This window comes from Chroicocephalus ridibundus, chromosome 3, assembly GCF_963924245.1.
Source record: "Chroicocephalus ridibundus chromosome 3, bChrRid1.1, whole genome shotgun sequence".
Lineage (NCBI taxonomy): Eukaryota > Metazoa > Chordata > Aves > Charadriiformes > Laridae > Chroicocephalus > Chroicocephalus ridibundus.
Genome location: NC_086286.1, coordinates 95,609,602 through 95,623,503, shown reverse-complemented (window position 1 = coordinate 95,623,503; position 13,902 = coordinate 95,609,602).

The window sequence follows — 13,902 nt, the reverse complement described above, 5'->3', positions numbered from 1 at the left end:
TACAGCCTCCAGTTGTGAAGCCCTCTCGCTTCCTCCTGAGCAGGGCTGGCGAAGGCCTGCCGAGCTGGCTTCACCTGGGTATGTGAGCAAGATTCAGCAGGACTTGTTTGCAGAAGTTGACACCGGACCAAGCCCTTCAGATGCACATTCCTGAGCCCACTCCTCCCCTTCAGGCCATTTTATGGCAGCCACTCCCAGGTTTCCCCCTGGATTTAATTACTTTTCAGTAGAGATCAGCTCGGGGTGTGTGTGTGCATGCTGATGCTGGAAGGGCTGTCAGTGTAGCTTTGCAGCCCAATCTCCTCTAATATGATCCCGGGTTTAGGCTGTGGCTTTTTTTTCCAGTGCCTAAATGCAACACGTGGATATTAGGCGAGGGCAAGAATTTGCTTTTTTCTTGCACACAAAACAAGGAAATGCATTCTGCCTCGCCCCAGATGCTGTAACCACGACTGCACCCCTGAACCAGCTGTGGCTCCTGAGCAAACTCCGGAGTCACCCTGCCCCTTCCCTCGTTGCCGTTCCTCCCTCAGAGTCCTCTAGGCACCAGTCCCACAGTGGAGACTGCAGGGTGTCTCTCTCTTGAGATGGATGGAGGAACCTTTGGTGAGCATGCTGCAGCCATGTGCAGAGGACTAGAAATGAGGGCTAGTGTGGTCCCACAATAGTGATCACAGCTCTGCAGCCAAGCAATGAAAGCATTGAACAGGACAGGATGGTGTTACAAGGCAATCTGAGGAAACACCTCCTCAGAAGTCCACTAATAGGCTGGAGATAATGAAGGTCCCTTCCAACTCTAACCATTCTATGATTCTATCCTTGCCCTGCAGCCTTTGTGGGGCCCCGCTTGATCTTGGCTACAGTAAGAGGGGCTGGGAGAGTAAAGACTCAGATTATTAGCTCCCGGCATGTTTCAGAAATATCTGTCCACACTCCAGGCATGACTCAAAGCCTAGAAAGGTGTTTGGGATCTATGAAGATAACCTGAAGAGGTCCAACCCTTGAGAAACAGTTTGTGACCTTAGATTGGTCTTGTCTCCAGATCTCAGCTAATTTTTGGCGGATGCAGAATTTCCTGGATGAAAGTTAAACACAGAGGCTGAACATAGCTTGCCATTGGCTTTCTTGTTGTCGGTTGGTTTGGTTTTGATTTTTTTCAGTGCTTCTGTGGTGGTTTTTTGTATCTTTGCATGTTTCAAAAGGATTGAAAAGAAGTGGAAATGCTAACGGGTGTTTTGGCTCATTCTGCCGTGCGGAGGGTTTCTGTGCCAAAGCGCTAGTTACCAAGGAAACTGCTGTGGGATTGAATTTGGATAGATGTGTTGTCAACTGCAAATGAGTACAGTGGCTTTTCAAGAGGTGGGGAAGAGTCTGAAGCGCATGGAAAATATGAACGCCTGAAATGTGGTTTCTAGGTAAGATGGTGGTCCTGGCATTTTGTAGGCACCTTGACAACTGCACAAAGGGATTGCCGATGGAATGCGTGGCCGTGCCTCAGCACCTGAGCTTGAATGCATGTAAGCTGAGTGAGCATCCGTCTAAATGTCAAACCACGACTGTCTGCAAAAAATAGTACTAAGGTTGCCATTAAGCATTTTGCCCATTTTGTTACAACAGATTTATGATGATCCAAGGAAATGGCAGCCTTTCTAGAGATTTGAATGGCAGCACTGCATGGCTATTTGCGAAAAAAAAAAAAAAAAAAAAAAGAGACTGATGAAACATGTTTAATGTTTGAGGTACATCTAGGGGCTTATGTTATGCAATGAAGAAAAATGTGATTGCAGAGCTTTTCCTGTAAATCATCAATAATGCGCCTTTTTTAATACAGCAGCAAAAACGTGAGAAAGCAAATAAATGCTTCAGTCTGGGGGAGTTATGCTGGTGTCTGTCAGTTCTGCCACAATGGCTAAATCTGCAAGTGGTTATTTATCGCAGGGGAGCCAATACTTAGAGTGGTCCACGGCTGAAAAAAAATGAGCAAAGTGTTGGGCTTTACTTGGTTAGATGAGCTCCCCCACAACTCCTCCTATTCCCTCCCCTGCCCTGAAACACGTGCAGGATTAGCATTTGGGCTTACACTGAGCACCGATTTCCTTGTATTTCACGTACAAAATGCACTTCAAATGGCAAATGCAAACTCTTAGTAGTTTATTCGTGTTATGACAGGTGTCACCAGTTGGCACAGCTACACGGAATCTTCAAAGGGTTGGATTTTCCACCCCCACCCAACCCCCCAAGCAGGTGAGCAAGTTTCCAGCCTTGAAAAGGCAGGTTGTGCTGCTTGTTTTGGGTTAGGCAAGTGCACTGGGTGAGGAGAAGGCTGAGGTAAAGCACTGCCCTTGTTCCTCTGGCTAAAACTCTGAGGTAGGACCTGCTTCCCAGAGCCACTTCTGAGGCTGGCTGGTCCCTGCTCCCTGACGCTGTGCACCACCAGAGCTCTCCATCCCCTGCATTTCACTCTGCAGGTGCTTCTTTCCTCCCAGGGGTCTGAAATAAATGCTGAAGTCACCAGTCCTAACCTCTGGCCTGACCACGGGGCTGTAGAGTCTTCCTGCTGGGAGAAGACGTGTCTTGCTTTTCCCACCAGCTGAGGGCTGCCCAGGCTCTACCTTCAGGGCAGAACTGGTCCCTCAGAGCTGAAGGTCAGATGAGGGTCCCACCAGCTGTCTCATCAGCTCATGTCAGGCTGGCACATCTACAGGACTAAGCCAAACCACCCTGTGGACGTACCTGGGCTCTGCCCCTGCCTACTCTGCTGCCAGGAGAGCCAGGCTACACGGGTCCAGCTGCTGCACAGGAGGTAGACACCAGGGTCAAAAAGAAGCTGTGATATCTCGGACCTCTTATCCATTGTTTAGAAGAATACAGACACCCCTGATCACTGTTCCTTCAACGACGTCTTTAACAAAGTTTACATTGGAGATCAGTCAAAACCTGTAAAACTGCAGCCTGCCAGGCCTGGAGGTGGCTGCGATGCAGCCCATGGCATTCGAACTTTCTCTCTGGCCTCTGTCTTTGGTGGGAGGGACATCCAGGGACATCCAGAGCCGGACAGCCTTCCTCCCCACTCCAGCCTATATGCGCCGGCAGATGTGCACGCAAACCTAAGCAGACTCCTCTATGTCAGGCCCATCTGTAACCTGTGTAATGAATAATGTACAATGAATTTGTGGTCTACATGTTTAGTAAGTGACTCAGTATTTCCAGTGGAGATTTGGTGCTCATGTTTTACTCACATCGCGGAACCCACTCACTCTTTTATTATCCCCAGCAGCGGTAGGCGATAATAAATTATACGACTGCAGATGACGGTAACTATATCAACAAACAAATTGTATCAATTTTCAGCCTGAGTTTAAAGCTCCTTTTACTGGTTGTGCAAACTCTGAAAAAGAAATTTGGGAACACTGCTGCTGTTATTAAACGTTCTTACCGGGCTGTAATCCAAGCCTTCCACAACACGTCTCTAAGGAAGGGTTTTGCCTACAGTGTACCACTGCTTTTACATACGGGATTAGGCATTTACATACGTAAGAGCAGAGAGAGAAATGTAACTCACGCAACAGTGACAGCTCCCGTTCGTTACCGCCTGAAAGGGATGAAAGTTAAAAGGCGCCTCGGTGGTGGAATTCAGAGCTCATTCCCCTCCACCGCATCTGCAGAAACACGCTCGTACCCTCCGAAAACAACAACGGCTTGTAGAAAAACGTCAGTCAATCAGCAGCGCAGCTACATCCTGTGTATGGAAACGAGCTCGCACGCTCCCTAAATTGCTCTGGATCCTGTTTTGAGCTTAATAAGCTACTCTAATTAATAATTTGTACAGCTGTGGAAAGACGTGAGCTTATGCCATGGCAGACATTTTGAAACAGCCGACACACATCCCGAGGCCAGGAATTGACTTTTTTGGGGAAGCAGGTGTAGCACTATTTGGAAAGTTACGGCATCCTTTCCAAGAGGAACAGAGGCTGTTTATAGATAAACTCGTTTCTATGCAACAAAGGTCCTCATCAGTCACAGGACAGAAGACTTGGGCAAAAGTAAGTGTGGCTCACTTACCATGCCACATGCTGAGTTCTTGCTTTAATTGAAAAATTTTCCTTTTTTAGCTGTCTATGCTCAGTGGCGACGTGGAAATATGGGCCTGGAGCTGTGTCTCTTACCCAAGTGACCCTCGCCACCTTGGTGCTGGATGGGGCATACAGGTGAGGGAATAAACATGACAGAAACTTTCAGGGAGAGGAGACCGTCCCGCAGGCCGGCTGATGGTCAGGTTTTGCTCTGAATTTCCCCGCATAGTGATCCTAATCCCTGTGGGCCTGGGACAGGCTGAAGCGATGCAGAGCTGACCATGTTGCTGCCTGACTAAGTCTCCTGGGCCTCACCAGGCTCAATAACTAATACTTTGAACTGAGCTGCTGATCACCGCCCCGACACGCCAGCCGGGTTTTGCTCGTTTCGTTGCCTGTAAATATGGTTAGGGCTGTTGTGAGCCTTTTGTTTCCGCTCCTTTTGCGGTCCCTTGTTTCCAGGGGCTGCGAAGGAACCCTCTGCCAGTGGAGCTGGGGAGGTTTCAGCCCAAAAAACTCTTGGAAAAGGTCCCTCAGAGAGTCTGAACTCACCCCCCTCCCTTGTAATTACTATTGGGACCTGGCAGAAGAAGTACACGTCTGCAATTAGGGTTGGCGGTTGGCTGTTAAGGTGTTCTTGGAGCTCGACACCATTAACTTTGACACAGAGAGCTTGAGGCCAGACCTTTGAGCATTTCCTCCTGCAACATCACCAATCTTTGCACGAATAAGACCAATTACAGATGTAAGTCGATTCTTGTTGCTCGGATGTCTCTTATGCACAGCCTATACGTTCCTCAGCATCTTTTTAAAACAGCAACCAGTCACTATAAAGCCAGGAGTTAGTCAGGACATATGGGTTGTTGCTCTTGGGCTTTTATAAGGATTTAGCTGTGTTACACAAAATTGCCAATTAAACTGGAAAGTTAAAATGAAGAAAAAAGGCAGGTATTGTCATTAACTTAGCTTCAGACTGCAAGAACCTATTCTCCAAATGAACACAGTATGCCTGGAAATCCAGGCACCTTCAGAATGGCTCCCATTTTAGCATCTGTCGACTGCTTGGCCATTTTTAAATTTAAATAGTTAATTATTCACTCAAACAGGCTGCAATGTTCTATTTGTTTTGTTGGGAGCCGAGCACCAGTCTTCCCTTCTGGAGGACACAGAGCTAACCTTTACCTAGGCAAAGCAACTCACTTTGTTCTGATGGGAGGTATATTAGGTTTTGCTTCTTTTGTGTCCCCATTGTCGTGCTGTGGGGGTTTTCTTCTTCTCCCTGATCACTTGTCATTTTGCAAACACCTCTGCGTCCTCAAAATGACAAGATTTACATCGTGTACGGCAAGTGACTTTTAAACAGGCTGCCCAGAGATGTGGTGGAGTCTCCATCTCTGGAGACATTCAAAACCCACCTGGACGCGTTCCTGTGCAACCTGCTCTAGGTGTCCCTGCTCTGGCAGGGGGGTTGGACTAGATGATCTCCAGAGGTCCCTTCCAACCCCTACCATTCTGTGATTCTGAGTAAAGCAACCTGATATTCACAGAAATAATTAAAATGTTTTATTGGACTTTTTCACAAGAGCAAGGTGCCCCAGGCCATGGCAAGGGACGTATCTTCCCACCACGCAGAGGCCCCCGCGGCTGCCCCTCGAGCTGGCAGTGCCCAGCCACCACTCCTCACACCAGAGCAGTGCTCCCCCTGCTTCCCAGTGGCTTCCAGCTGAGGAGCAGAGCTCATGTTCCTGCCCGTCTCTGTCCCAGCAAGAACAGCCTTTCAGAGGAAATTGCTTTGTGCTTAATTTAAACTGTTTTGGGTTTGGTGAGGGGGAGATCTACAGCCAGGCCTGGACTAATGCCGCTTTTTTTCCCTTCTTTCCAATTCCCCTATGGTGAGGAACTCCAGAAGTTAACATTTGAGTAAATTACCCTACAGTGTATGAATCAACATAAGGATGATCGACAGGAATAACGTAATATGTTCACCTTAATTTCATAATGACATCTCCGCTAGGAACACAATAGACCAACAAGTGGCACTGTTACAATTACAGAGGTAATTTTAAATAAGCTTTCTTATGGCCACTCCTGGGTTTTCAGTCATATCCCGCTTTCTTTGTGTATGTCCTTTACAGTGGATTCTCTTTCCTGACAAACTCCCTGTTTGCTGTGTCCCTTCTTCACGGCTTCTAGAAGCCAGGGAGGCACTCGGAGACATGGAAAGTTACTCTTCCTTATTACAATAATGATATGTAAATGTATGCTACATCCTCAGCCTCTTCTGTAAATAGAGCCGGGCGTGTTATCTTTACATTCTGGGGCTGCTGTTATTAAAACATCTCACACAAACGTACACTGAGGTTGGACAGAAATGGCCTTGCTCATTTGCTTTTGGGTGGAAAAAGAACAGGCTGGCGCTAAGGTCATGAGAGCCTGGGCAAGACCACGGCACCAGAACAAGCTGACAAAGTGAGAGAGCATCTTTGGGAGCATGCCTTTCCTAGGTTAGGAAAAAAAGATATCTTCTTAATCTAGATTCACTCACCTGATTTCAAAGAGCTGTGAATAGCAGGTTGTTCAGTTTTAACTTGGGTCAGCGGCTCCAGTTCAAACGTTGTCATGAACCTGATACTTTAACCTGGGCGAGCATACCAGGCGCTGCAGGAGGCAGGGCAGGTTCTCCCCACCTGTACCGGTGGCGGGCAGGTGGGAATTGTGGTGAGAACCTGTGGCACGTTTCCGTGGGGTCCCAGCCCAAGCGAAGAACTGCAGGTCTTTCCCAGCTGGATCTGTGGCCATGCCAACCGCTCTGCTGGGATACGCTGGGAGCAGAAGCCAAGTGTCCCGTTGGCTGGGCAGCAGACAAAGGCCGTCTCCAGGTGGCCACGCTCATGGTTTGAAGCATGTCATAATTTTCTTTCCCATCACACCCGCAGCCTCTTCTTCCTCCAGCAGCTCCTGCCACCATCTCCAAGGGCTGCCCTGTACCCCGTGATGCTTTGTTCCCCACAGCCCACCTGACACTGGGCAGGGCTGGTGGGGGCTGCAAATCCAAGAGGAAAAGACCCTCGGTGGCACCCCGCAGGAGCTGAAGGCAGCACAAAGCAGCTGCAGCAGCATGGAGTCAGTCAGGAAAGAACCTGCGCACCAGTCTGGGCTGGTGTAGTTTACCCACCGCTGGGATAAGTGGCTTAACCAGTATAAACTCTCTTTATGACACCTGTGAAGGTAACCAAGCTCTGCCGTGTCAGCCACTGTGGAGGATGCCACCATAAAACCTCACACAACACAGCCCGCCCAGGGCGAGGAGGACTTCTCCAAGGGTTCGGAAATACTCGATGTCACTCTTCCCAGAGAACTGGTAACATCCCTGTTAGGTGATGGAGAAGTGCTTTGGGAAACCTCGCCCTACATTTTCCTGGAGTTTGGCCTTTCTTTGCATAGTATTTAATATCTTGCTGCTTTGTCTGGTTTAAACTGGAAATGTGCAATGTGAGCGGTTCAGATATGAGGCTGAGAAAATAGTCTTTCTTTGTAGTAACAGTCTTTCTTTGAGTATTGTATTTAACTACATTTAGTTAAATAACAGCTGTTTGGTAGTCAACTAATTATTTTTAGCAATCTCTGTCTTAAGTATTAAGCAATTAGAGCCAGAATGATTTATGGATTCTTATTTAATCCCTCTCTTGTTGGTCAAGCACTGAGCAGGCAGGTTGGTAAAGGCTCAGGCAAACTGATCTCTCTTGCAAATTCACCCTTGCCTGCAAAAACTCATATCCCTTTTAAAATAAAAGGGTTAAAATCAATAATAAACTGAGAAATCAAGAGAGTGAAGATGTATTGTTCCACCAGCAAGGACTAAACTATGACTGTACCACAATACACTTTAATCTTAAGATATCAAGTTCAAAATCCAAAGATTAGCTATACCGCTATACATCTTCTACTAAGAAAGTTTCTGTTTCCGTCTTGACAAGTACGAATGTCTGTTACTGGCACTGTATGTGCCTTTTTTCAAGCCAACACTGTTTATAAATCTTCTTTAAAAAAATTACTTAAAGAGGAGTTAACCCCTTGTTAGCTTGACTTGACAGATTCTTGGTTGAAATCACTTCTTTTCTACCACATTGCTTTCTCCAACTGATTTTTCTCTTCAGCAGCTTACATTTCAGTGACATATTGCCTGACCTCTGTGTCATATTTTGCATATATCCCTGCCTAATGTGCACTTCAGCCTGGAAGCAAATGGTATTTGTTTTCTCCTATACCCATCCATCCTCTGGAAATTGTGGTTTTCCAGCCGAGGTTTTACAGGCTTAGGTACTCTATTTCATTGTAATGTGGCTGTGCGAGTGCCAAGATACGTCAATTGCCTGAAAATATTGGTGTCTGAAGGGTTTGATTTTCTCTCTTTGCCTTAATTAAATACTGTGCAGATGGAGTTAAGGATTTATTTATAATAATTACTGATTTTTTTTTCCTTTTTTGCACTATTTTTTTCTCATTGTGGAGTTTTATGCCTATTTTACCTTCCTTTTTTCGTTAGGCTGCTTGTGGACCGCAAACAATATTATGCAATGGTGGGTCATCCGCTCAGGAACGTTAGAAAAAAATTTCTGTGAAGGCAACTATAGAGTTCCTATCCATGTAAAATCTTTTTTGAAGTCTGTGGTAATAGATTTCAAACTAGTCTGGAATTAAAAAAATAATTAAGAATATTTTTGTGGATCTTTTTTTTCTTTAAATGGATAACTTTGAACTTCAAAGAGCATCATTCCATCAAGTATTTTGACGAAGAATTTCTTGTTCTCTGAGTAGCAGGACTGTGCATGTCCCAGGGTGTGCTAAGAGATGGATTGTGCCACGGGAGTGGGGCTTGTTAGGTTTCTACTGCAAGACCTGGTAGCTTCGGTTATAAATGACAGTAATCTCATGAAACTACCCAGGCAAAAGACTTTCTCTGACTCTGATGCTGCCACTGAACGGAAAGGGAATGTTTATTTAATGACCAAGCTGTCTTGTCCTCAAATGTGCCATTTTGTCTTCATAAATTTTGGGAAGAATCTGGAGAATGTTGCCAAGGGCAACCACTGCATCTTGAGGAATTGGAAATGAAATACAGGAAGAAAATAGAACAAAGATTCCTTAAAGGAGTATATCCTGCTGTATTCAGTGCCTTGTGAGTGAGCACATGTTACAACTACCCTGATTATCCCTCAGCAGGTAACAGCCCTGGGGCCTTAAATGTCAAGCAAAGTTAAACTGCAGTCTGAGTGCCCCCTCCTACATCAGTCAGAGCTAAAGTGCTTCAGCTGACGCTGTTGAGGGGCAGGGTGTCTCCACAGAGCGCTGCCCTCACTCGCTCCTCCTGCACTCCTTCAGACCATGGAAGGGTTTTTCCTAGCTCTCTCACATCCGCAATCCTCTTCCCAAAGTGGGAGTGTATTTCCCTCCTCTCTCCTGCCCCTCGGGACCATACAGCTGGCGTTGGGTAAGGATGGGTGAGCAGAGGCTCCTGTAATCACAGTTCACTATCATGTTCTACAAATGTCATAACTTGGGTCAAATGTAGACAAAAGTCATAGAATCATAGAATCATAGAATGTGTTGGGTTGGAAGGGACCTTTAAAGGTCATCTAGTCCAACCCCCCTGCAGTAAGCAGGGACATCTTTAACTCGATCAGGTTGCTCAGAGCTTCATCAAGCCTGGCCTTGAATGTCTTCAGGGATGGGGCCTCCACCACTTCACTGGGCAACCTGTGCCAGTGTCTCACCACCCTCATTGTAAAGAACATCTTCCTAAAAGTCTCTGATAGAGAAGGCAGAGATCTGTGATTTGATCTGCAGTCCTGTGAAACTGGTCAAAATTTCACTGAGGACCTGAAAGAGTCCTCAAACATGGAGGAAAACTCATGCACACGTGGATGTGGGACAGGTGGATGAAGGGTCATCCAGATGAGAGCCCAAAGAGCTACCGGTCCACTCAGCTGACCCCTGTTGCTGCCTGAGTCAGTAAGAGCAACGCAGAAGAGAAGCATGCAGCATAGTGCTGGCAACTATTTTAATGAATGACGTTCTCAGGGGTGAAAAACTGAGATGGCTTCTACCCAGTATTATGACTGGACCCTACTGACTGTCGGTCTAGAAGACAGATGACTGTTTCTCTATGAAGAAATCAATTTATAACTCAGTTTCAAGCTCCACAATATTTGTGATAGTTTGGCGCTATGGTTTGCTCTTCAGACTCATCCCCATTAAAAAAAAAATAGTCCGGAATTATTTTCCCATACTTGGACAGCTATATGGGCTGGCGCTTCCAGAGTCTCTCCCCAGAGCAAATTCTCTGAATTCATACAGCTTGAGTGACCTTTCCAGTTCACAGCAGTGAATAAGATTCCCAGCATTTGTGCAAGCTTTTTAATTAGATATACATATGTACACGTATACATAATTGTACACAGATCTATATGTACACCTCACACATGCATACACGTAGAGAGACGGAGAGAGTTTGTATGTATGTATGTATGTATAAAAAGCCTGCTTAGAATTTCAGCTCTCGTGTTCCCGAGCTCTGTGTCTATACAAATTATGGAAATTCTGGCAAAAAGCAGAAAGCGACGAGCATATTTTATATTCACCCAGCTCATCTGCTGAAGGATGATTTTAAGAGCCTCTAGCTATTTAAACACTTACTGTAACACGAGTGAGTAAATGGTTTGCTGGATTAGGATTTCAGTCAGGTTGTAAATTTTTAGAGATTGGGTCTGTGTTTGCCTGATTTTGTGCACAGGCAATAGATTTTGGTCCCTAGGAGCTGTCTCAGAAGGAATAATTAGAACCGCTCCAAGAACTGAGAAAATGCACTGAAAATTGATGTGTTATTTAGTTTCCAGTTTAATTTGGTGAAATTTTCCAGACAGCTCCTCAAATAATAAAAGCAATAATGAATACTTCTTTTTTTTAAAAAAAAAAAAAAAGATATTTCTCCTTTGCTAGGCTTCTTTGACAAATACTTGAAATAAACCCTCTGATGTCTCACGGCAAAGAAAGCTATAGGGTCTGATACAGTTTCAGTTGTTACTACTTTTTTTTTTAACATAGGTTGCTTGCTGGCAAGCAATGTTTCAAGACAAAAGCCTGTCCAATCCAGCCAATATAATCTTCCTCAAAACTGTGAATAACATTTGATAAAACTTTCTTTTCCCTGAGGTGGATATGAGTAGCTCTAAGGAGTCTTCAGCACGCACATCTGGTTAGATAAACATTAGGGATGCTGTTCAGTTCAAGAATGAGAAACCTGAAGTCGAATGTCTATATGTCTATAAGTCTTTAAGCTCTCGGCGTAACAGAGAGGGCAGGTTAATGCAGTCAGTGGAGCCCAGAGCTAACCAGCCACGGGGGATGAAATCCCGGTACCTGTGCGGTTTGAGACACCAGGGGCACCACGGATGCCCTGGAGCTGCGCAGGGCTGGCAGATCTGACGTGGGATGTGTGAGAGGCCACATGGGAGACCCCATAGTGCCTAAAACAACGTAACGTAGATGCCTATGTTTAGCCAGCTTGACTGAGCCCCAGCTGCATACCAAAGACATGCTACCGCTCTGATGATTAAGAGCTTAATTCAGTTGCCTATACCTGGCATCTCAAGGCATTTGAAAAGCCCTAGGGTAGCCCAGACATTGGTAAGAGGCCGGCAGATGTGTCCCTTGCCTTTCTGGAAGAGCATCTAGAGCAGCCAGCTCAGATAACAAGGGCATTTCATCTGCCCATCAGTGACCTGTTGAACTGCTCCCTAGATCTCAGTGCCCAGTAATGGGAGCTGAGACCCCGGTACACGTAGAGAAGCCTTCAGAAAATATCTAAGTGGCCTCACAGCCCTTTCTGTACCAGCCTGAAGTTTTCCAGTGATGTTTATGCAGCCACTTCATTCTTCTACTGTTTATCCACCCGCTGCCCTGCATTCTGTCTTCTGCGTATATGTACTTTGGCTTGCATATTTTGCCCGGACATTTTTAGATTTACCCAGCGTCTCCTCTGCTGGCTCACACACTCCATCCATAAACTTTCCTTGCTGCCAACCAGCTTCCCACCAGAAACTCTCCACATGGCTCCCAAGTGAGGCATGAGGAGCATTCATCCTCCCACCCCACTTCTCGTCCTCAGGGGGAGAGCAGAGGCTGGAAAGCAGCAGCAGCTGGAGCTGGAGACACCACCTCATTCCTCTGACAGCTGTCCTTCGCTGGGCCAAGGACATCATAAGTGCTGCAACTGTCTTTCTGGCAGTACTCTCATGCAATGCATGGTTTTGTTTTTAGTTTTGTTTCTGTGGAAGACCATAGATACAGTTTCTTGTAAAATATAATATATATCATAGTTAGAGAGACCATTACAATGAAATGATTCTTGGCCTTTCTTTCCTGAGGAATTGAAAAACAATTAATCTGGTATTAGTGGCCAGGCATACCAGGTCAAGTTGGGCTAAAAATTATTTAAGTGATAAAATATACTTATAAATTCTATCATTTCACATGTGCATGTCTATCTATTTCTTCGAATGTCTGTCACGTTGCCATCAAGGCAGCAGTCAGTAGGTTTGTGCTCTGCTGTAGAACTCCCTGGAGAGATTAATGCCAGCAATAACACAAGGAGGAAATGGAGACAGCAGCAACTGTGGCCGAAAGAAAGAAAGAAAGAAAGAAAGAAAGAAAGAAAGAAAGAAAGGAAGGAAGGAAGGAAGGAAGGAAGGAAGGAAGAAGCAAAGGGTACGATTTATAGAATTACAGTGTCCTCTGTGCTTTTAGACTAAGATGAATATGTCATAGCATTATAAATTTGTCTGCAGGCTAAACAGCACCTTCCAAATAGCACAACTAAGATAAGTGGTCTGGAAGGACCCTAGTCCCTGAGCAGCCTTCCCTGACCTCCCTGCCAAATCCTCCTCCAGAATATTTACCTTTCACCACCACACAAACATTATTGATGTTTCATTGCTCTCTTGGTTTGCTTCTCCTTGAATGCACAGCTCATGTCTTCACCTGTCTATTCCAACAAATCCAGATTCTCTTTCGTACTTTTTAACAGACTACTGCCACATATGTGTATTAGTGAGCCCTGAATGTTACGTTCAGATATTTTCTTTTTTCTAAAAATAAGGTGATATTGGTTCCACCCTGTTTGGTCTTCACCCAGGCTGTAGTCATCTCAGATTCCAATTTAAAAATATCCTTCTTGTGTTAAAAGTTCCCGAGGGACTCATCAGCTCTACAACAGCTATTTGACTTGCAAACTGATGTGCTTCTAAACAGTGGTAACTTTTCAATTTATCCTTACCAAGGGTGCTGATATCAGCATTAAAAAAAAAGAAGAAAGGTAAAACTAAGGTGTAAAACCAAGGTGAGAACAAACTGTGGGCCCAAGGAATGAGTTACAGCAATCATGATGAATTCACCAGGCTTATTGCATTAGTTATCATACTGAAACATCTAATTTCTTTTGATTGTCACAGTACCGAAGCAACCTCTGAGCAGGAAATGAAACCAAGATTTTTTAAAATAAGAGCCTAATATCTTCAATGCAATTGAAGACTGAGCTTGGAATGTATTTACACAGTAGTTGCTTCAGCTTTTGGACAGGTAAATAAACTTACATTAAGTTTCTTGTTGCTGTGGGAGGTCTGCCACCGGTCTCCACAGCAGCTCATGTAAAGGTAGCTCAGGTGCTGCTAGAATTAATTGAAGCCACTCCTGCAGCAGCATGGAGCCATGCCCGTCCAGCCAAACACAGGGTCCAAAAGCTCTGGGCTCTTCGCATTGGAATTTGACTTCA